Source organism: Podarcis vaucheri, assembly GCF_965113315.1.
Source record: "Podarcis vaucheri genome assembly, chromosome: 11".
NCBI lineage: Eukaryota > Metazoa > Chordata > Lepidosauria > Squamata > Lacertidae > Podarcis > Podarcis vaucheri.
Window position 1 is genome coordinate 47758804 of NC_138749.1, and position 23993 is coordinate 47782796.

The following is a 23993-nucleotide window of genomic DNA, read 5'->3' on the forward strand; positions in this document are numbered from 1 at the left end:
GTCCTTTGAAAAGATTTACACCATGTTCTTAAAACAGTTGGGCCTGAAGATCAGCCTGCAATGCTGTCAGACACAGTGCAATACTAATGTAATGTCCTGTTCAGAGATGTTGTGCTGCCGTTGAACTGCTCCATTCTAAGCACATATTTGCTGGTGCAGCAAATCTTGGGAGACTAATGCACTCAGTAAATTCTGCATACAAAGGAACCCTTGTCCTTGATAGCATTGCATTGTAGCTGTACTACCAATTTGAAAGGAGCAAGGCCCTGCCACGAAATAAATGGCCTAGGGCAGGAAAAAAACAATGTACTTCATAATTGTTGTTTTATGGTTGTGAGGAGATATCAAAAACCTGGAGAAACAGGGAATGGAATGAAAGTGGCTGGAACCCTATTCAATGTGTCAATATGAATGAAAGTTGTTAAAATTGCAGCTGCGATATAAGGGACTGTGAGTTAAACCACAGAGCCTAGGACTTGCCGATCAGAAGGTCAGTGGTTTGAATCCCCGTGACGGGTGAGCTCCCGTTGCTCGGTCCCTGCTCCTGCCAACCTAGCAGTTCGAAAGCACGTCAAAGTGCAAGTAGATAAATAGGTACTGCTCTGGCGGTTTCTGTGTGCTGCTCTGGTTCACCAGAAGTGGCTTAGTCATGCTGGCCACATGACCCAGAAGCTGTATGCCGGCTCCCTCGGCCAATGAAGCAAGATGAGCACCGCAACCCCAGAGTCAGTCACAACTGGTCCTAATGGTCAGGGGTCCCTTTACCTTTACCTAGACTGGAGCATAATTGGAATTTATAAGACTTTGGAATGCCGGAACAAAGGAAAGCATCAAAGTATTCATTCTAGTGCATGGGGGACACCTAAATTGTATAATTTCACATTTCAGTGATTGGTATTATTAATTGTATGATAATTTGGCATTGTTATAATGAGATTGTTATTGGATTGTTGTAATTGAAAACTAATAAAAATTATTATCAAAAAGGAAAAAAAAGAATGTGGCTGGAACCCTTAAAGGGAGCTTTTCACAATGCAACACTTTGTTGTAGATCCTACCTGTTTCTCCTTATTATTAAGAAATCAGAAACTCACAGTAGTTGAAAGAGTAACTCTTAATCCTCACCATTCCTCTTTTCCGCCTTCTCTTCCTTCCTGTAATATATTCACCTGCATGTACACATTTACAGACACATACACCTGATAAGATCGTTATTCTTCCGCTTTTCCTTCTAGTCTAATCAGATGCAAAAAGGCAAATAGAATGCAAATAATGGAATTAAGCTGACTGCCCTCCTTGAAACGACATTCTGTCACACAAAATGTATACCACTATTGAACAGCTCAATGCAGTGCAGAAACCAAGAAAACTCTAATAATTGCATCAGGTAGAAACAAAATGGGCAGTTTGAGCAATCGGAGCTCACCAGAGCATTTACTTGCGAAAAGAAGGGACATGGTTGAATCGCCAGCTTCAGTTATGCCTTGCAATTTGCAATCTGAAGAATGCATTTTTGAAGAAAGTTGTACATTAATTGTATATCAGGGGAAGGACTGTGGCTCAGAGCATCTGCTTTGCATGAAGAAGGTGACTGATTCAGCTATAGGACTGTAGGAGAGTAGGATTGAAAGACACCACAGCCTGAAATGCTGGTGATGGAATGCTTGGGAGAAATTCAATTCAGTTCACATTTAAAGGCATATCTACCTAATTCACACTTTCCAAAACAATATGTCAACTAAAACACAGATAACCCTCAAAATTTGCACTTCTCTGAATTTTGCAATGATGATTTCCATTCAAGTAATGTGTTCCAGAGTGCATATACAGTAATAGAGCATGTGTAGAAATGCATATAGGGATGAAATAACATGCAATGAAATGTATTAGAATAAAATGTTTTGCAAAAATGCATCCATTAGAGAAAATTGCATTGAATGAATATTCATCAAATAAAACAACATAGACATATTCATTCTGTTGGTGAAAATTGCTTGTGAAAATCTGAACATTAGATTAGTTACAACTGCATATAAAATGAGAAACTGCATATATTAGGAAATTTGCCCTACAAAACTGGTGAATTTTCATGAAGAAATTGCTGTGGAAGTAGGGAGAATTTAAGATTGGGAAAATTAAGACAATGAGAGAACAAAAACTGACAGATAAGTCCATTTGATGGTGTCCATTTGTCAGGAGGCTGGGGAGACCTTAAGGGGGAGATTTTTTGCTGGTGGAGGTAGGGATCTTCAGGGCATAGGAGAAGAAGAAAAGTCCCATTGCCTGTGGAGAAGTTTATCTGTGTGGCATTGGATATCACCCAAAGTTTAGGAAAAAATGTTAAACCAAGCTTGAAAATGTGGTATGAAGAAGCTTATGTATATGTCAGGCTTTGGGGGATCAGCTTCCTCCCCTGTGGCCGTAAATAATAAGATCAAACGAAAGGAAGTCTTACCAGTTAGAGTCTTTAATAATCACAGTGAGAGACAAAAGACCACGTCTCCCTAGAAATGGCGGTGCTCCCAAGTAAGGCTCACTCCCCCTCTCCATCCCTATTAATCTATGTCACTCCTACGTCTTGTAAACTGAGCTTGTACCCTCTGCGCTTTTCCCCCTGAGACTTTCTGAGCTCTTCTCGACCTTGGGGAGGGTGGTAGAGGAATGCTGTCCAATGACTGTGAATCTGTTAACCCTCCCTCTCCCAGTGTTTCTTCTTCTTCTAGCTGTTCCCCATCCATTATTTCCCAGCTTCTGCCTTCTGAACTATGCCCCTCTGCAAACCACTGTTCCAAATCTACACTATCCTCCTGCTCCTGGGAAGATCCAGGATCGGGGGAAGGGGGGGGCTCCAACCATTCTTCTTCAGTGCAGCCCTCCTCAGCACAGTCCCTGACAGTATATGAAAGACACTGTAATTAGTACAGGGATAGTGGGAGACAAATGTGAGATCAATATCACAGTCCTAAGAACTTTTATTTGCATTCAGTGGGACTTACTCACTGGAGGATGTGCGTGGGATTGTTGCCTGGATGAATGTGTCAAGGCTGGTGATCTGAATGCAGTTGTTTTCAATCCAGAATGAAGCACAGCCTACACAGATATATGATTATTTGAACTGGAAACTCTCAATTGCCCCATAGACATCTATAAATTGGTTTGTAGCCCAGTCTTTCTTACTATTGGAATATTTTACTGTTTTTAAAGAAATTAAACTGCAGCATGTTAATCCCCCCAAGACCCTTTATAAATGCACCATGGGAAAATGTTCATTTCCATTATATTTCTGCAAGGGTAAAAAGTTAAGAATATCAATTTACTAATAATTGGGAATATTAGCTTGCATACTGATTTTCTCTGTGGACTCTAAATCCTTAGGGAACAATATATTCTGGAAAAAATAATTGCTTTGAGTTGCCACCACAAATTAATTTGATCCCATTCAGCGTAAAATATTGTAACGAGCTGCACAAGTTGCAGCCAAGTTTTCAGATTTATATACCTTGAAAGGTGGTGTAATGGATTGAGCACAATAAGTCTGATATAGTTACCTCAGAGAGAAAAAGAAGTAGAGCATAAACAATTACCTTGCGTTCAGCTTTAAACATCCTGACACTACATATAATTCAAAGAGCAATGGATACCAGCAGGCTGGAGAAAAGGAGAGGGCAAGCTTATCTCATCTTTGGTAAAAGGGGCTTGAGATGTATACAAGTATTTAGAACAGGTTAGTTTCCAGCAGACTTAAAAGGTAAAGGACCCCTGACCATTAGGTCCAGTCGTGACCTACTCTGGGGTTGCGGCGCTCATCTCGCTTTATTGGCATGACTAAGCTACTTTTGGCGAAACCAGAGCAGCGCACGGAAACACCATTTACCTTCCTGCTGGAGCGGTACCTATTTATCGACTTGCACTTGACGTGCTTTTGAACTGCTAGGTGGGCAGGAGCTGGGACCGAACAACAGGAACTCACCCCCATCGCAGGATTCAAACTGCCGACCTTCCATTCGGTAAGCCCTAGGCTCTGTGGTTTAGACCACAGTGCCACCCACATCCCTTATCATCTACAATACTGTCTTATTTATTTTATGGTACATTACATTGATTATTGCTTTCATTTTATGGATCAATGGTATGGTCTCCTTAGATAGTAAAATTCGTGTAAAATTACTGCTTTAGGTGTTGTTTGTTTTGCATTACTTTCTATGGGAAAGCGCACCTTGGTTTTGGAACGCTTTGCTTTTGGAATGGACTTCTGGAGCGGATTAAGTTTAAGAACCAAGATACCACTGTATCTGAATCCCTTGTCTTCTGCCATTACTCTGGCTCTGGCTCATGTGACTTCACATTCCACCACCTCCAGGGTGAATTGTGAACCTCATAAATTTCCACCAAGGTGGATTCTCGATCTAATTCGTCTTCTTCTTTGTTTCCACATAAATTCTACCCCATAAATTAGATCTTGACTCATTTCACAGAAAGCAAACTATGAAAGCTTCTTGTGTTTAACCTCCGGGAGCTGGCTTATGAGCAAGCATGTTAACAGGCTCTTCAACAGCAAAATGGAGGTCCTCAGGCAAGGCAAGGATTTTGAGATAAATTTAAGTGGCTTCTTCTTGTCAGAGCATTACATGATGCTTACAGTTCTAAGGTTGTTTATTTGTTATTGTTCATTTAAACCACCGGATCTCATCTGAGAATTTTCTTCCCCCCTAACTGTTTCAGTGCTGTCCAGTGTGAAGAGAAATGATTTCTGCAAGGCCAATCCAAGTACAGAGTGAGCTTGTGATAACGTTCAATGTTTCCATGTAAATCAGAAGTGGGGAATCCATTGTCACAGTTCAAGGACACATTGCAAAAATGTTTGGTGAGGACATGGAAAAGGCCAGTGATGGATGTGAACTGCGAAGGATGCATATCCTCAGGAGAGTCCTGCAAGTCAAATAGCAGACCTTCCAAGTGTCCCTATTTTCCAGGGACAACCCGGATTTATAGAAGCCGTCCCTGTTTCTGATTTGATCCCAGAATGTCCCACTTTTCCTTAGGACGTCCCTATTTTGACTGGAGAAATGTTGGAGGGTATGGGGTTATGCGACCCCCCAAGCCAAGGAAATAAGTAACAATACAACCTTTTGAAGACATCTGAAGGCAGCCTTGAATAGGGAAGTTTTTAATGTTTGATGCTTTATCATGTTTTTAATATTCTGTTGGGAGCCGCCCAGAGTGGCTGGGGCAACCCAGTCAGATGGGCGGGGTATAAAAAATAAAAAAAACAGTTGTACCTTGGCTCTCAAATGCCTTGGTACTCATATTTTTTGGCTTCCGATTGAGTGCAGGAAGCTCCTGCAGCCAATCAGAAGCCATGCCTTGGTTTTTGAATGTTTTCAGAAGTTGAATGGATTTCTGGAATGGATTATCTTTGAGAATCAAGGTACGACTGCAATAAAATAAAATAAATTAATTAAATTATTATTGCTGTTGTTACTATTATTATTAGTAGTATATAGGGCATCCCTATTGTTATCAAAGAAATGTTGGCGGGTATGAGTCTAGAAGGTCAGATTCAGCCCCTGGGCTTGAGGTAGCCTGTTACTGCTTAAGTTCCCCCACACCCCATGATTTGTCCTGTTCCTGTCCAACCAATTATCTTTCATAGAAATGGACATTTTGACAGACCCTTGGCTACCTTTAAAAATAAATAAACCATCCAGTCAGTGATTAATTCCATTTTTTAAAAAAAACAAAACCTGCTCAAGATTTTGCGGCTTGTGCAACTGGAAGTCCTGATCCATTCTATCAGTTGTGAGCAGGATTGTCCAGTGTGACAGTTTGTCCTTCAAACTGGGGAGGCTAGCAGGGCTGGTGGCAGGCAAGTGATGGGCAGGGAGCTGCTACCTTGCAAGTCCATTCCCTTCCACCTTTATCACACAAGGGGGGAAATGACTAAATAGGGCTAATGACAGAGGGCAATTGATTATTCTGAATGAAATTCTCATTTCATCACTTCCTGCAAGCATTTAGGAATAATGATCTATAACGGAATGTGCTGTGATTGGAATCTTTTTCCTGATATACTGTTATAGAAAACCAAATCAGTATATGCTGATATAGAAAACCAAGCAAGCAGCACACATTTTAATATTTATATTTTATTAAGGTGATTTTAGTTAAAAGAAATAAAGCGATATGGGGTGGGGGGGAGAAGGAAAAGTGAGAGGGAGGAAAAACAACAACAAAGATATGCATAAAAGCGAAAGTATGCCAAAAAAAGTAAACAGCACACATGTGCTCTTTGTTAGATATTTGCATTCAGGATGCAAAGAGGTATAAATGAATGGATTATTTTTATTGATAAGCTGCCAGGGCCATTGAAATTTCAACAAACACCATAAAAGAGCAGCTGCGTGTCAGGCAAAGGTTAGAGGAGTACACATAGAAATCATTTTTATAAACAAACAAACAAATGCAAGCAATCGTCTTATTTTCACTACTCGCCTTGAGAGGAAAGGCAGCAAATTATATTTCAACACCAGGAAGTGCTATATGAATGTTTTCTATTGCTGTTGTTAGTATACCTGCATATCATTCCTAAATGCCCACCTGGAGAGATCATAGCTGTCAAGCATCCCTTTTTTGGTAGCGCCATGTCCCGCTGCTGTCCCTTATTGATGGATGTCCCTTAAATGATGTCCCTTAAATTTCAAAGGAAGCAGCTCCTCTCCCTCCCTCCCTGCCAGCCAGGGAGGAGGGAGGCTCCAGCTGTGTTGCTTGGCTGTGTTGCTCACCCAATAAGATGTCTAAGAACGACTGGGGGTGGAGCTTGCATGCCTTGTGCTGATCAAATCGGCTGCATTGCCTGGGGACTCGCCTTTGCTCAGCGCTTCCCAGCGGAGAGGTGACGGTGGTTTTCCTTGAGGCTTCATTTGGCTGCTGGCTGGGCTTTCTGCCTTTGGCTCAGAGGGGCTCAGAAGTTGAACATACCTGTGTTGAGTGCTTGGATCGGAATTGGATGGATACGTCATCGACGGCCCACTCACCCTTGCCGGCGAAAAGGTCTGTCTGGAGCGGGGGCACATGGTGGGGGGAAAGGAAAGGAGATCTCGTGGAAGGGGGGGGCTTTTGAATTTGTTTTGGAGACTCCTTCGATTGACTTATGGGGGCAAAGAAAGGAGCTGGTTGACTAAAATGGTGGGTGACTGGCGATCTCATGGCGAGGGGCAGGATGTGTGTGTGTGGCTAGTTAATGCAAGCTGAGGGGGTTTTTGAATGCTGGACACCATTTTGTTGCACGTGCTGCTGCAAACTTTGCAGTGCAAAGCCAGGCTGGGGAGCCATCTTAAGTTGAGGCTGCATAGGCCTTGTGGGGCATGTGATTCAGATTCTATTCAGTTGAACCTCTGGTTACAAAGTTGGTTGGACAGTGTTCTCGAAGCTACCAGCATCAGTTTGACCATGCAAATCGAGCTCAAGGCTAGGAACTGGGGATACTGGAAGCTATTATGTGTGCCTTTGGAGCTGTGTATTTTCTCTCTGCTTAAGTCCTAGACTTCCTTCAGCTTTCCCTATGCTCTATTTATGTCCTTTTCTGATTATCTTCTCCAGAAATGACCACCTGTTTCTCTCAGACAGGGAGTGGGATCTTACTTGGCATTTGAAATGGCCTGAGCTGGTTTGTTTTGTATTGTGGATTGAGGTGGAGTTTGGATTTGATATCCCGCTTTATCACCACCCTACGGAGTCTCAAAGCGGCTAAACATCTCCTTTCCCTTCCTCCCCCACAACAAACACTCTGTGAGGTGAGTGGGCCTGAGAGACTTCAGAGAAGTGTGACTAGCCCAAGGTCACCCAGCAGCTGCAGGTGGAGGAGCGGGGACGTGAACCCAGTTCACCAGATTATGAGTCCACTGCTCTTAACCACTACACCACACTGGCTCATCCTGATGAGGAATCCTGATGATATGAACCAGGGCTTTTTTTCAGCCAGAACTCAGTTCTGACACCTCTCAGGTGGGTGCCATTGCCATTCTAAGAGAACAAGGGAGGCATTCATGGTGAGTTCCTGCACCTCTTTTTCTAAAAAAATAGCACTGCTGTGAACTTTACTCTTACTTTTTGAGTTAGAAATGAAGAAAATGAAAGTGAGGATATTCTCAGGCAACAGCAAGGCTAAGGGAAATCTTCTAAACTCTTCTTTTGCTCAAGCCTAGGGAAACCTAGGTGTCTTAATAGCTGAACGTAGCTAGCATCAGGCTCTAAATAACATTAAACACAAGAAAAATCATTTCGATATTTTAAAGAACCTACAAACACCCTAGCATGATATATACCTATACTCCCTAAAGCAGTAAGATGCTACCAAAACATATTGACATTATTCAGTTTGCAATTTTCAAAGTGAATTACACATGAAACAATCTACATTTATGTAGATAAATAATCAGATCTCATGGGGTTTATCTAGTAATACTCCATAATGTTGCCAGGCATGCCTAAGAGAGCCAGGAAAATCTATATATGAAGGAAACCCACAGAGAATATCATACTACTGATAATGCCTAATGATTCTTAAAATTTAATCTGATTTTGTTGTTGTTCAATCTGGTTTCAGAAACACTTGTTGACTATGGAGACTCTGTTGAAGTCATTTTTATGCATATGCCGTTGCTAGAGGAGAATGAAGCTGACTTTTTCGTGACTCACATTATACCTAATTTCAAACAGCTGGTAGCAAATGCTTCTGTTTTATTCAACAAATGCCTTAAAAATTACTCATCTCTTACAGCTCCTCCAAGGCCAATCAATACATTGTTCATAAACATCCCAGTCCCCAAAAGGACATACCATCGCTTCCACTGATGCACGCACAGAAGACTTCTTCAAGCAAAATTCAGACCTGTCTGGGTAGCTGACAAAGTCAAATAGTTCCCAGGGGAAGCCTATGCATTGATCCCTTCTAAACCCTTCTAAGTATTATAAAACAGACATTAATCCACATGGCTTCTTTTTGGGATGGCAATTCTAATCTTCTGCATATGTATAGATTCAAGTTAGGTAACCTTGCTCTGGAATCCAGGCAACCCGACTGAATACGATCTAAAGGGAGACCAAAGAAAATACAGTCCTGTGAGCATTATCCGATCTCACAATTATTAACATTGTACAAGTGGCAGAGGTGAGCTTCCTGACCCATAGGAGCCACCCCCTAGCGCCTGAGGTCCCTTTGCCCACCTCTCCAAAGTTGATGGGTACTGCCATTCAAAGAGTGTGTGTGCGTGCTCGTGTGTGTGCCGCATCATGTGATCACTTCTGCAGGGTGTTTGTTTACCTGCCCCCCAATATTTTATTCAAGTTGACACCCCTGCTCTGACCCCACAATTACATCTCACCCATTCCCCACCCCAGCAACACCCATGCATTATGTGAATATAGAAATGTGTTCCACTCTTATGCCTAGCCCTTACCTGGTGCCAGATACTGAGTCCTTGGAGGATGAACAAGACATTCCACAAATCAGGGACTTTGAAGAAGAAGTTGGGTACCCTGAATCCAATGCTGAGAGCCCTCTGGGTTGATACCTAATGAAGACCCCCTAGAGCCATCTAAGATGGACTGTTTGCTGTCATTGTTTCTGGATAATGTTTTGGACCTACAGTAGATTTGCTTTCTGTGCTTGACCTTGACTTCTTGAGACTGTGCTGCACCTTGAATGCTGTTCTCTTGGGCAAGTGTTTTGGGGGAAAGCTTTACCCACCTTGGGCTGAGACCCTACTTTCTGGGGCATTCTTTAGAGAATGATATTTAGATGCGCACCCACGCACCTCTGCCCAGTGACACTGAATCCTACATGATCAAGATTCTGCATCTTGCTCCGAATGTATGCATGTGAATAGAAAAGGTTGTCCCCTTCATTTTTCCCTTCCCATCACAGCATGGACAGTTGGTTTGGTTGACTTTTTTTAAAAAAAATAATAACAATTTTTATTTGATTTTACAAGTATAGAATTATAACAATACAACCATACACATTCATATTTAAAGATTCCTCTGAATCTCTGGACTTCCCACCTTCCCCTCCATGGGTCCTATTGTCAACCTCTTCAACTGCATATTATTAGTCCATATTTTAAGTCACTCCATTATCTCCATAGTATTTGCTGCATTACAAGTGCTATTGCAATCCTGCTGATGTTTTCATCTGCTTACAGTGGTCTCCAAGATAAATTATAATTTTTCCCACTCTTTATTAAGATTTTGGTCTTCTTGGTTCCTGAGCTTTCCGGTCAGTTTTGCCATTTTGGCATAGTCCAACTGTTTAATTTGCACTGGTAGGGACTTTGTCTTCTTTCCATCTGTGGGCTAGTAACATCCATGCAGCTGTCGTCGCATATATAAAAAGCCTTTTCTGTTCCTTTGGAATGTCAGCACCTAAAATTCCTAATAGAAAAGCATGGGCAGTTGGGTTGGTTTACAATGGTGTAGCGGGAGCCCACTCTCCTCTTCATGCAACTGAAACTGAATGAGGGGATAATGCCAGGCTACAACATATGTCTTAGCAAGACTAGTGCTACTATGATCAGATATGAATTCCAATGTCATGAGTCAATGAATCAGATTCATAGTTAATATTCTTATGCATCCACATGCTCAGGACTACTGCAAGTCACATAAAATATTGAAATTTACATTGTTGTAATTATGTAACCTAGAAATGTTCCTGAAGGTTTAATATCTAGTGACATTCCCAAGGATAAAAGGAATGTATTCCTTTATGCAACAGCAGCGACCAGAATATTAGTGGCAAAAAAAAAATGGAAAACAGACAAAATATCAGAATTATTAGAATGGCAAGCTAAAATTTGTGAATTTGCGGAGATGGCAAAGTTTGTTGTTGTTGTTTAGTCGTTTAGTCGTGTCCGACTCTTCGTGATCCCATGGACCAGAGCACGCCAGGCACTCCTGTCTTCCACCGCTTCCCGCAGTTTGGTCAGGCTCATGTTTGTAGCTTTGAGAACACTATCCAACCATCTCATCCTCTGTCGTCCCCTTCTCCTTGTGCCCTCCATCTTTCCCAACATCAGGGTCTTTTCCAGGGAGTCTTCTCTTCTCATGAGGTGGCCAAAGTATTGGCAAAGTTAACAGCATCAATTAGAAGCTGTTCTAATCAAAAAAATTATGAAGAGTGGGAATGCATAAAGGATTACAAGAAAAGAGTTGGCTTTGGAGCCTAAAATTAATATGCAATAGTTTAAAGGGCACAAGGTTATAGGATAATATTAAAACAGATATGGAACAACAATTACAAACAGCTGTTAGCACAACAAAAACCCAAACAGTAAGTAAGGAAGATTGCACATGGGTGAAGGGAAGCAACGGGTTTAGAGTGAGGGAGGTGAGGGCATTAACTGAAAAATTGTTGAAGATATATATGGGACCTAAGAGATTAAGGATAAGGAACCAAAACAAGGAGACAAATATTAAGTGTCAGGGGTTCAGGAGCAGAGGCGAGGGCAAGGGAGGAAACAGAGAGCGAGGGGGAGGAGGCAGAAGAAAGGATGAGTGATGACGACGACCCGAGATCTCCGAGTCTTTCCAGTGAATCAGAAGATTCACAAAAAGGAGCACCAGTGGCCAGGGCAAGGGGGGAGACTAGGGGGACACCCCAGGAAGAAAGAGCCAGAGGGGACTCAGAGGGGAGCAGTTGGAGATCGGGACCGACGTCACCGCCAGAGAGTAGGAAAGAGGAAGAGCGCCAGGGAGCAAGCGCTGGCAGCTCGCAACAGGAGGGAGGGCACGAGTCAGGAGTGGCCACACCTTCATCGGGGAGCGAAGTGACGGTTAGACGGAAAGTGGAAGGTTGGGCGCGCGCGCCAAGTTCAAATGCACAGGAAGGTGGCGCAGTAGGCAGCCCGGAAAGGGAGCCAGGTCCTAAAGCCCGGCGCAAGGAGACAGGAGAGTCAGGGGGGTCAGCGTCAGAAGAATCCCGGAAGGAAGAGACCCAGGGGGGCAGAGGGACCCAGAGGAGAACTGTCAGGCGGAAAAGGTGGAGCAGGGCTAGGATATTAAGTTGGTGCGCAAGGGGCGGAGACTCAGACGGAGCTTCGCCGATCTAAGCATAAGACGTAGGGTTGCACGCAGCAGCTCGAGAATGGAGACTGTAACTCAATAAAGACTTTTATTTAACAATCGCTGGCTAGCGTGATCCTCTGTGAGCTAGGATCTGGAAGTAACCCTGACAGTAAGCTCCGTCTCATCAAATTGTGGGCATCCACGGCCTCGCGGAGAGGAGGGAAAGCGGGTGCCTACAAGAGAGCTCACGAACGGCAGACAATATGACGGCCGAACAGCAAATAACGGAACTCAGAGAAGCAGTTTCACGACTGAATGCCGAGGCGCTGGCGTCCAGGAAGAGAGAGGAGGAAGCAGCTGCCGCCTACAGGGATCTCCAGGTCAGGTTGGACGTGCTTACGAAGCAAGGGCAACAGACACCCAAATCAGAGGGGATTGGGTTGGGGAGACGCACAGGCGGTCTAGTCTCGCACTTCAATGGGAATTTGCAACAGTACCCCAACTTTAGAGCAGACGTAATGTGTGCACTGCAACTACTGCACAAAGACTTTAGAGATGAACAAGAGAAAGTGGGGTTCATCATGTCCCATTTGCATGGAGACGCAAAAGCATGGCTGCGCAATTTGTGGAGAGATAAGGATCCTGCGCTCCAAAATGCGGACGCCTTTATTAAAGCGATGGATGGCTGTTTTTTATCAAGCATTGACGTGGATCTTGCCCGAAAGGAGGTGCATGGACTAAGGCAAGGGAGGGCCAGCGTAAGGCAGTATCATGCCCGCTTTTTCGCTTTGGTCAGTGCCCTGGAATGGGACAGAGATTCGGCTCCTGTCAGAGACCTTTTTTGGGAGGGCTTGCACAACTCGGTTAAAGATGAGATTGCGAGGGGGGAGAGACCCCGGACCACGCAGGAGATCGTTCAGAGGGCGCTGGCGGTGGGGGTGCGGCTGGAAGAACGTCCGTGGAGCAGGGACGAAGGGCGCAGCGGGCGCGAACCAGCCAGGGGCTCCTCCTTCCTTCCCAGAGAAGCAGCGCGTGCGCAATCCACGCCTCCAACAGGGGGAGGGGTGGAACCGATGGAGGTTGGGAGTGCAAGGGCTCAGTCAGCAGCCAGAGCCCTAGCACCGGCAGCAGTGAAAGCGAAGCCTCCTAGAGGGAACAGGAAGTGTTATATCTGCGAGGATCCAGGGCATATGGCGAAAGAGTGTCCCCGGAGGCTCCACAAGCACACTGCAGCTTCGGCAATGGTGACTGCAGCAACGCAGCACGGAGAACCACAGCAGGGAAACGACGATGTCTGGCTGGAGGAAGAGGCACTGGGGCCCAGCCAGACGTGTCAGTGAAGCAGTCCCCAGAGATTTTACCGCCCATGGACCCCCTCCCGCCCAAGCCAGTAGTGAGGCTCACCGCATCGCTCCAGCTACCCAATGGAATCACCATGGACGTGCCAATCACCGTCGACTCGGGAAGCAATGCAGACTTCATAGGGCAGGACTTTGTCGACCGGCACGCTATACAGTTGCTGCCTGCCACGCTGCCCCTGCAGGTTGTCACGGTGGATGGCAGGGAGCTGTTAGGGGGGCAAGTGGTGAAGCAGACGCCACCTATGGTGCTGCGGCTTGGAAATCACAGGGAAATCATCAGCTTCAACGTCACTCAACTCTCGGACACGCCTATTGTATTGGGCATGAGTTGGCTGGACAAGCACAGCCCGACGCTGGCTTGGTACCAGAGGCAGCTGACCTTCGGCTCTTCCTTTTGTGCTGAACACTGCATCATGCCCCAGCAGGAAGGGGAGCAAGAGGAGTCACAGCTGCTGCTAGGCACGCTGCAAGCGATTCCCCACAAGTACGCAGAATTTTTGGAGGTTTTCTGCGAGAAGGAGGCAGACAAGCTACCCCCCCACAGACCATATGACTGCAAAATTGACCTGCTGCCGGGGGCGGCGCTGCCCAAAGGGAAGCTGTATTCCATGTCTGAAGACGAACTGCAGGAACTCAAAGAGTTCATAGATCATAATTTGAAGCGCGGTTTCATCCGAGAGTCCCAGGCAGCGGGGGGCAGTCCTGTATTCTTTGTGAAGAAGCGAGACACGCCCCAAAAAAGACTCGTAGTGGACTACCGCATTTTGAACAGTGTCACCAAGCCGTCGGACTTCCCCATGCCCCGAATCGACGACCTCCTCGCAAAAGTACGCAAGGGCAGCGTGTTCACCAAGTTGGACCTGCGAGGGGCGTACAACCTCATTCGCATGCGGGAAGGAGATGAGTGGAAGACAGCCATGTTCACGCCCCTGGGCACCTACGAATATAGAGTTATGCCTTTTGGATTGCAAAATGGCTCCCACGTTTTTCAAGCTTTCATGCATCACGTGTTGGCGGGGCTCCTCTACAAGACGTGCGTCTGTTTCTTGGATGACATCCTGATCTTTTCGGAATCGCAGCAGGAGCATGACAGACACGTCAGGGAAGTGCTGAGCAGGCTCCAGCAACATAGGCTTTACGCCAAGCTGGAGAAGTGCCAATTCGACGTGACGGAGGTGGATTTCCTGGGCTACAAGTTGTCTGACAAGGGGCTCGCCATGGACAGCGCCAAGGTTCGAGCGGTGTTGGATTGGAAAAGCCCACGCAACCGGAAGGAGGTCCAACGGTTTGTCGGCTTCGCGAACTTCTATCGCAAGTTCATCAAAGGCTTCGCTATGCAGACAGCGGCCATCACGGACACGCTCAGTTCCAAGAAAAAGAAGTTCATCTGGACAGCGCAGGCGGAGCAGTCCTTTCAGGCACTCAAGCGTCTTTTCGCGTCGGAGGAACAGCTGCTTCATGTCGACCCCAGCAGGCCGATGAGAGTTGAAACAGACGCCTCGGACAGGGCCGTCAGAGCAGTCCTGCTGCAGAAGGACCCGCAGGGGGTTTGGAGGCCCGGAGCGTTTTACTCCAGGAAGCTCAGCAAGTCCGAACAGAACTACACCATCTGGGACAGGGAGTTGCTGGCTATTCATGCAGCGTTCAAAGCATGGAGGCACTTCCTGATTGGAGCCAAGCACACGGTGCAGGTCTGCACGGACCACAAGAATCTGGAGCACTGGCGCACGGCACAGTTCCTGAACCAGAGGCAGATACGTTGGGCTGAGTTCTTTGCGAACTTCGACTTCCGGATAGAGTATGTCCCGGGGGACACCAACATCATGGCGGACGCGCTCTCCCGTAAGCCACAGTATCTGGAGGACGCCACGCCAGCGGCCGCCATGCACATCTTCGCACCAACAGTGTGGGCGTGCGCTGCGGCGACAGTGGACCTGGAGGCGGTGCGACGAGCGTTGCAGAATGACTCCTTCGCGCAAGCAAAGATGGCAGAGATGCAAAGGGGCACGGCAGCGACCGACGGGTTCCAGCTGAGAGATGGATTGCTCATCCGCAAAGGGGCCATCTACGTGCCGGGAGACGAACTTCGCGCCAAGGTACTGCATCAGCTGCATGACGCGCCCACTGCCGGGCACTTTGGCAAGGAGAAGACGGTGGAATTAGTCGCCAGGGATTTCTGGTGGCCCGGAATGAGAGGGGAGGTCGCGGACTACGTGGCGAGGTGCGACACCTGCCAGAGGGCCAAACCAGTGCACAGACCGCCGGCCGGACTGTTGGAACCGCTGCAAACTCCGGTCGAGCCATGGGAGAGAGTCGCCCTGGACTTCGTCACGGATCTGCCCAGCTCGAGGGGCAAGACGGCCGTGCTGGTGGTGGTGGACTTGTTCTCCAAGATGGCACATTTCATCCCGTGTGCGAAGGTGGCCACGGCGGAACAAACCGCCAAACTGTTCATAGACCACGTGTTCAAGGTTCACGGTCTGCCACGGTCTATTCTGTCCGACCGCGGGCGGCAGTTCATCTCGAATTTCTGGCAGAAGCTGATGGGCTTCCTAAACGTCAAGATCAACCTGGCGTCGGCGAGACACCCGCAGACCAACGGGCAAGCGGAGCGGGTCAATGCCATCATGCAGCAGTACCTGAGATGCTATGCGAATCAACAGCCTGCGACGTGGGTGGATTACCTGCCGCTCGCCGAGTTCGCCTACAACAACACGAAGCACGTGTCCACGGGGGTCACGCCGTTCTTCGCCAACAACGGGAGGCACCCCAGAACCTTCCCGGGACTGGAAAGACTGGTGGAGGGGGAGCCGCAGACAGCAGATGCGTTCGCGTCGGAGTTGCAGGAGGTCCACGATCAGCTGCGGCGGCACCTGGAGCTGGCCAAACACGCATACAAGGTGCAGGCAGACAAACACAGAAGGGTTGGCGAAGAGATCCATGTGGGAGGCTGGGTCTGGTTAGCAGCCCACGCAGTGCCGGCCAGGTCCTTGGCCAAGAAGAAACTAGGGCATAAGCAACTGGGGCCCTACCAAGTCGAAGAGCAGGTCAACCCGGTGGCCTTCAGGCTGGCGCTTCCGGAGGGTTCCAGAATGCATCCGGTGTTCCACAGATCGGTGCTCACTCCCTACAAGGCACCGCACAAGTTTCAGGAACCCGGAACGGCGCCGAGTCCGCTCCGAGAGGGAACCAGGCAACGGGGAGTGGCACAGGAGGTGCGCCTCAACGAAGTCACGGAGATTTTGGACTCCAGATGGGGGGAAGAGGGGGTAGAATACCTTCTCGCTAAGGAGGGCACCCCGGCCAGTGCCAACAGCTGGGTGCTGGGCTACGCTTTAGATGAACCTCTGCTCAAGGAAGAGTTTCATGCCCTCTTCCCCCATAGGCCAATGCCAGCGGACTTTTTCGACGACTGGCTTTTCACGCCCACGCTTTCAGCCAGCACGTTCCGGGGGTTCGACTCGGATGAGGAACCGACACGAGACGCCCGTTCCCCGGAGGGGTCGCCCTCGGGATCTGCTTCAGAACCCTCGTATTGGTGGGATGATCGACCAGAGGAGCAGTGGCGCAGGAAGTGGCTGGAGGGTCCAGGACGAGCAACGCCTCCAGCAGGAAGCGAGGGAGAGACGGACATGGACGTTTTCGGGGACGACCAGGGTCTCGAGCACGGCGGCACAGAGATGGAAGCAGAGGTGACCGTCGTCGACGAGAGCAGGGAGGAAGAACCGGAAGACTTCGGATGGAGGCCCGCCACGGGAAGCGAACTGTACCCGACATTCGTCCCCTTGACACTGCAGCACCCAGTTCCCGCACCGGAAGGAGGGGAGGGGGGAAGAGGGGGCTTCGAGGGGGGGATGGATGTCAGGGGTTCAGGAGCAGAGGCGAGGGCAAGGGAGGAAACAGAGAGCGAGGGGGAGGAGGCAGAAGAAAGGATGAGTGATGACGACGACCCGAGATCTCCGAGTCTTTCCAGTGAATCAGAAGATTCACAAAAAGGAGCACCAGTGGCCAGGGCAAGGGGGGAGACTAGGGGGACACCCCAGGAAGAAAGAGCCAGAGGGGACTCAGAGGGGAGCAGTTGGAGATCGGGACCGACGTCACCGCCAGAGAGTAGGAAAGAGGAAGAGCGCCAGGGAGCAAGCGCTGGCAGCTCGCAACAGGAGGGAGGGCACGAGTCAGGAGTGGCCACACCTTCATCGGGGAGCGAAGTGACGGTTAGACGGAAAGTGGAAGGTTGGGCGCGCGCGCCAAGTTCAAATGCACAGGAAGGTGGCGCAGTAGGCAGCCCGGAAAGGGAGCCAGGTCCTAAAGCCCGGCGCAAGGAGACAGGAGAGTCAGGGGGGTCAGCGTCAGAAGAATCCCGGAAGGAAGAGACCCAGGGGGGCAGAGGGACCCAGAGGAGAACTGTCAGGCGGAAAAGGTGGAGCAGGGCTAGGATATTAAGTTGGTGCGCAAGGGGCGGAGACTCAGACGGAGCTTCGCCGATCTAAGCATAAGACGTAGGGTTGCACGCAGCAGCTCGAGAATGGAGACTGTAACTCAATAAAGACTTTTATTTAACAATCGCTGGCTAGCGTGATCCTCTGTGAGCTAGGATCTGGAAGTAACCCTGACATTAAGGAACAGTAAAATAAGGGAATCTGAGAAGAACCAGTACAAACGAAAATATGAGACTCAAGGTTTTGTTATATACTGTTTTGTCTTGGATGTGAAGTCTTCTGTTGTAAAGATTGTACATAAAATGAATAAAGAAGTATCTTATAAAAAAGAAATATTCCTGGAGGCTTTGTTGTTACATTCACAAGAGTGCTGCCATAGCACGCCAAACCTGCAGGTTTCCAAAACTGTGGAAACAGGTCAAAATGGTTCCTTTCTAAGGATGTTTAAGCTGCTGTGAAGGCTTGGTTTACCTTAGTGATGCTGATAAATTTGAAGTGTGTGTGTGTAGGAAAACTCCCCCCCCCCAAAGTTGAATCCAGTTTGAGTAGAGTCCAGATCTCTGCAATTGCCCATTGTTCCTTTCTAGTTTTCAGCCGCCAATGCCCACACATGAAGAAAAGGAGTTTATGTGTGTGGATTCTGTTCTATTCTTATTCACATTATCTGAAAATCGAACATTCATTGATTGGAACTTATGAACTGTCTTCTGTGATTCATCATTTGGCTCGCCTATTTTTATTTTTTTGTTTTATTCTGTTTCATCCCATTTCACAAAACAGTAGCCAAATATTCTGGCATCTGCAATCCATTTGGTGTGCTCAATGCTATTTCCATAAGCTTTAAGGAAGCCTGTGTTCAATCCCTAAGCTGCAGTCTAGGCACAAAGCCTACAAACCACACATTCGGTGGCCAGCACAGTGACCACACACCCTGGTGTCTGGCCAAAGGGCTGTAGTTCAGATACGAATTGATTCTATTTTCATTCTTCCCACAATCCTGAAAAGAAAGAAAAACAAGGTATGAGTTACAGAATGATACACACTTCCATTTTATTAGTGCTACTAAATAAACCAAGGATGTGTTCTTCAGATGCGCAATTTAGTAGCAGTAATAAAAACTGTGATGTCTTCGGTGAATGTGTATTTTTCAATCTTCTCAGTTTCAAAAATGCTCCCATTCATTACAGAAATATAGCTTCGGGGAGAAGGTGGTATCTTGGATTAGATGTGATAAGTATACCACAGGGGTGCTGGTCACCAGAATTCTAATAGCTGCCTCCGTTATTCTTATTATCATCATTTCTTTACTGTCAATCATGTCTGTGCAAATGATTTCCATCCCTCAGTGGACTTCAGGCATATGAGCAGTATCTGCTTTTTCCAGTTCCCGTTCTCAAAGGGCTAGTTAAAGCAGGTAGCCTTGAATGTAGATATCAGAATTCACAACTCAAGCATTTGGTTAGTGCCAAACTCATGCGGCTTGAAAAACAATAAGCCCCCAGGGCCTTGTGTACAGGCAGAATAAACCAGGGATTAATGCATTTCTGGAATTTGCGGATCAATTAATAGGTATTGCAGAGCCTTTCTACTGAGTCAGCATCTCTAGGCTTATAATATCACTTTACAGTAACATGTGGTTAAACTGTGTATTAAAATATATGGGCCTTAAAGTTTTACAGCATTAGAAATCATGAAACAGAAATGTTCACAATTCCAATGCTGTAGGACGATGTGGCATTTTTAAAACATGTTCTTATTTTAAATCTACATGTGGTATTTAAAAGTATTTCTTTTTCATACAGTTCTATTTTTCTAAAATGCTACCTCCATTTTTACACTGATTTATAGTCAGCAGCAGGTTATAAAATTGCCTGTGATTTCTGGACAATTCATATAGACTTTACCCCAGGGAGAGCCCTGCAGTTGGTTTCAGACATGTTGGCCTGGCCTGATAGGAGTTTGAGTCAAACAGCATCTGGGGGGGGGTAGCCACAGGTTCCTCATTCCTTTATGTTTAACCCATTAAGTCTGGCTCTTTATTCCTGATCCCACATTAGATATGGGACAGTTCAGTCATTTGAATGTGGCTGTGCAAGGCTGCTGTGTTTCACACAAGATAATTCAAGCTGAGGAGCAGAGCCTATGAACATTCAAAAGTACAACTTGAAGTCACCTGTGGTTTCAAACACAGAGATGAATAACCAACGACCCTGAATCAGCATGTGAAACCTTTCAGGTTCTATTCTGGGCTTTTTGTGTTTAGGGTCAGAAAAGGCCATTTTATAAGCTTTTGTGCTCATGAAAGGAAAATGTGAACTTCAAACGCTCACAATTCCCCCCCACAAATCTTTAGTGTTTCTTACTGTCCTCTTTCCATTAACAGTGCCCTCAAATGTCAGCCAAGACCTTGTAATAATGATACAAATTCAGTGGACTCACCGCAGAACATGCTTACGGGACCAATTCGTGACCTGCCTCCTCCCTTAGCTTTCCTGACCTCGTGCGGCATGTCGACTTCCTGGAAAGTACTAGTTTGACATGGCCGTCAGCAGAAGCTTATTGGAGAGACATCTGGATTCAGCTTCCAGATGGAATTTCGAGATCTCCTGATCAAGACCATGGCTCCCTGACATCTAAAAGAGCAGGTTGTGGGTATTGACCACACAAGAAGAGCATTCCGTACACAACCAAAGTTGCATGGAATCCTGAACACGCAGAAGCTGTTTGTGATGGCAACCATATTGCTGTGGTTGCTGCTTACTTAGTCAAGTCTGGTGCAGTCTTCTCAATTCTTGAGCAGGTGGTTGCCAATCAATTCCAGGCATTCTTGGGTGACTATACATATATATTCTCATTTCAGTCAGGATTCATGTGGTGCCTGGGGAATATTGTTCAACTTCATGGAGCCTCTAGTATGGGGTAGACTTAGGCTATCTACTCTTTTTTTATGAAATCATTTTTATTGGTTTTACAAAGTACAAATAAACACAAACTAGTAACAACATATCTGTATAAAGAGATTCTCTGAATCTCAAGACTTCCCCCCATTCCCTCCATGAGGTCTTATTTTAAATATCTACAACTGCATATTCATCCGTACTCCATTTTTAATATCAAACCATATTGTCCATAGTAATTTTTACACTACAAGTGATTCAAAATCCTTCTCATTTCCATGTGCTTACAGTGATCTCCTAAATAACTTATAATTTTCCCTCATTCTTTTATAAAGTTTTTATCCTCCTGATTTCTGAGTTTTCCAGTCAGCTTTGCCATCTCGGCATGGTCGATCAGCTTGGTTTGCCATTCTTCTCTTCTTTCCAACTCTGGGCTAATAACAACCAGGCGGCTGTTGTTCCATACATGAAGAGTCTTTTCTGCTCCTAACTTAGGCTCTATACTCTTGATGTAGCAAATCTTAAAAGGAAATTATGTCCATTGTGGCTTCTGTTGTCTCTACAGCAGTGCGCCCCATCCTTCCTTGTTGCTTGAATATAACTCCTTTCATCCCTGAGCATTGGCTATGCTTGCTGGGGCTGATGAGCTACTGCTTTCTTATCCCTGCTCAACAGCATTATAACCTGGCAAAACAGTGCAAAGAGGTGAATTAGTAGTAGTAGTAGTAGTAGTAGTACACCGCCCATTACTCCAGATGTCTTCTGGCAAATATAAAAGCATAATAAAACATCAGACATTAAAAACTTCCCTATACAGTGGTACCTCGGGTTAAGAACTTAATTTTTTCTGAAGGTCCATTCTTAACCTGAAACTGTTCTTAACCTGAGGTACCACTTTAGCTAATGGGGCCTCCTGCTGCCGCCACACCGCCACCGCACAATTACTGTTCTCATCCTGAAGCAAAGTTCTTAACCCGAGGTACTATTTCTGGGTTAGCGGAGTCTGTAACCTGAAGTGTCTGTAACCCGAGGTACCACTGTACATGACTGCCTTCGGATGCCTTCTAAAAGTCAGATAGTTGCTTATTTCCTCGACATCTGGTGGGAGGGTGTTCCACAGGGCGGGCGCCACTACTGAGAAGGCCCTCTGCCTGATTCCCTGTCACTTCACTTCTGACAGTGAGGGAACCACCAAAAGGCCCTCAGAGTTGGACCTCAGTGTCTGGGCTGAACAATGGGGGTGGAGTCGCTCCTTCAGGTATCTCCTTCAGGTATACAGTGCCGAAGCTGTGTAGGGCTTTAAAGGTCAATGCCAACACCTTGAATTGTGCTCGGAAATGTAATGGGAGCCAGTGTGGATCCTTTAGGACTGGTGTTATATTTGTTTGAAACAACTGGCCAATTGCTTGTCTGCAGGCATCTGGAATTGTTACATAGCAATAAAATATATAGTTATTTCTTGTACATTTTTCTGCTTGCATCTAAAGCTTTATTTACATTTTTATTGCTTTTGATATTTTAACTGCCATAATAGCTATTATTACTATTGTTATTTCACTTATGTGATAACTGAAACTAGAAGTAAAGCCAATAGGGCTTTAATAAAGTAGTCTTTAACCTCCATTTCTGCGTCCGGTGCAATGAGCATCAAACAGTTTCACTGGGAAGGAATCTAATTCACTGTTGCCCATTAACAAAATGTCTTGCATTAGTAATTCAGCTCCATGCAGAAATAACAGTGGCTTTTACATTATACATTTCAAAAGTAGCTAAATTCAATTAAACAAGAAATTCCTCCTGAAAGTAATTTTCTTTCTCAGATCTCCTATACAGTTTTGAGATTCTCTCCATTAAATACGGGCAATGATTATCTCCATTACTTTGCAGAATCTGCAGGGGCTTTCATCCAGAAGAAAGATTGCTTATATTTATTAATACTGGGCCATTTTTCTTTCCGTTCCACTGATAACAAGCGGTGAACATTCTGCCTTATAAATGAGTGTGAACTAAAGTATTCGCTCCAGTCTCCCGGGGGTTAGGATCTGGATTTCACTTGGCATCTACTGCCAGTCTAGAAAACGGCAAACCCAAACAGTATAGTTCCTGTGCCCTCTCCTCTCACCCCTACAGAACAACAGATGGCGATACATTGTTGGCAGTAGTCCCAGCTTTTATGAGAAATCTGTATGTGCTTGGCAGTGATGCCTTGTGAATTATCCTGCACCCCCTTATGTACTAAGAGTTGTAGGAATGACAGGACTTTTCAATTTCTGCCTGTACTCCAGCTCCTTGCTTGCTCACTGGAGCAACCTTTAGCTTTTCCTGATGTTGATCCTCTAGAGTCCAGGGGTCAGCAACCTCTTTCAGCTGTAGGCCGGTCCACTGTCCCTCAGACCTTGTGGGGGGCCGGACTATATTTTGAAGGAAAAAAATGAACGAATTCCTATTCTACTCATGTAAAAACACCAGGCAGCCCCCACAAATAACCCAGAGATGCATTTTAAATAAAGGACACATTCTACTCATGTAAAGACTTGGAGAGCTGGAAAGACAACTCATCTGTCAAACCTGTGGCAAATTATGCTGCCACATGATTGACAGGTGAACTGTCCCAGGCACCTGTCAAAATCCCAAACACCTTGCTATAATGGGCATTGGCAGCCCTGTGGCTGGTGCTCTGGGAAGCTCTGAGCATAGAGCTGGCAAAGAGCTACTTGCTCCCCTGCCCATCAGCTGAAGGGAGAAGGAAGCCTGTCTTGTGCAACCACCGGCCAGCAGATTGACAGGTGGGCAGTGCCTTTGCAGGTCAAGTTGGACCTCCTGATAGGCCAATATTTTTCCATGAGTCAGAGGTTCCTCACTCCTGCTGTAAACCAAGAATGGGCAACTTGGGATAGCAACTCCCATCATCTCCAGCCAGAATGGACAGTGGTCAGGAATGATGGGAGCAACATCTAACAACATCTGGAAGACCACGGCTTCCTCATGCCCACCATAAAAAGCACAGTTGGGGTATGAATACACAGTTGGGATATGAATATTTCTGGTTTGGTTTCATATTCTAATTCGGACATTTAAAATAAACGCAAAACAAATCCACTAGCATGGATATTTAGATGAGGCACAAAACAGCTGGGCCTTGGAAATCCTGTCTACATTTTTCCAATTTATGAAGATAACATTGTTTTTAACTGACTCAAAGCCACTAGAGAATGTCATTATGCTTCATTCTT

At 46.2% G+C, this 23993-nt stretch overlaps 1 long non-coding RNA gene across 2 annotated transcripts in view; it reads left to right on the forward strand.

The window, feature by feature from the left end:
* The window catches only part of LOC309514510, a 58183-nt gene that overhangs the window by 6864 nt on the left and 27326 nt on the right, over positions 1 to 23993 (forward strand). For both annotated transcript variants that reach the window (XR_014212026.1, XR_014212027.1), the window contains exon 2: positions 3935 to 4007. This is a non-coding gene — a long non-coding RNA (uncharacterized lncRNA). The remainder of the gene's footprint in view (positions 1 to 3934; positions 4008 to 23993) is intronic.